The 903-nt window shown below is 39.6% G+C and overlaps 1 protein-coding gene across 1 annotated transcript in view; it reads right to left on the minus strand.

Annotated features, from left to right (window-relative positions):
* POLR1A (RNA polymerase I subunit A) overlaps positions 1-903 on the minus strand; it is a gene marked incomplete in the record, with an annotated part of 56,654 nt that overhangs the window by 39,608 nt on the left and 16,143 nt on the right.

Genomic DNA, 903 nt, shown 5'->3' on the forward strand with positions numbered 1-903 from the left:
CTCTCCTGCAAGTCTGGGCCGGACAGTTTACAAAGCTGCAGGGTCAGTAGTTTGTGGAATTTTGGAGTATTGCTGGGATTTGTAAGACCATTTTGGTGCGATACCAGTTATTTCCATGATAATTACCCCACAATAAAATGATTTAGGTAATTTTAGGTTAGGTTATAGTTAAAGGTTTAAGGTTATGGGATTATTTAATGACATTTGGTGATTGAGATAACCTGGAGGTGGTGACTGGTTATGTTGATGAAAAGGTGGACCTAGAATGAGAATATTTTATTATATTTCATACAGTTGTGACCTGGATATCTTTATTGAAAAGTAGCTCTCTGCCCATATAAGGGTAAATTAACAATTAATTTACCCGTAGCCTTTCCCAACTGAAAATACTCCCTTTCTTATCGATGCAGGGCTAGTATCAGGTGAAAATCTGACATGCAACATAAATCTGTCCCGGTGGATCCATGAATGACAAACAACCGTATGGGAGAGAGCGCAGCAGGTTGCCGCTCCGTCGGTCTCCCCCTCCCCCATAGACCACAATGGGGCTGTATGTACAGCGCTTGTTCATGCATCGTGCAGTCTTTTGTCGTTGGAAAGGATCGTGAAAGATCCTTTTCAATGACAAAAGTCTTACGTGTGTGTGAACGCAGCCTAAGCCTTGTGGTAATCTTCAATTGAGACTTGCAGCAGCGACTTAAGTTATGATTTTATTTACGTTACAAAATGAAGTAATATACCACAAGCATATTTTACCACATGCTTCAACATTGTGGTAATGCTATTCCTAATGGTTACATAGTAGGATAGGTTGAAAAAAGACTTATGTCCATCAAGTTCAACCACAAGTTCAACCACTAGGGAAATAAACATATCCCAGATATAAAACCCTATAGAACATAG

The sequence above is a fragment of the Pyxicephalus adspersus genome, chromosome 3 (genome assembly GCF_032062135.1).
Source record: "Pyxicephalus adspersus chromosome 3, UCB_Pads_2.0, whole genome shotgun sequence".
In the NCBI taxonomy this organism is placed as follows: Eukaryota; Metazoa; Chordata; class Amphibia; order Anura; family Pyxicephalidae; genus Pyxicephalus; species Pyxicephalus adspersus.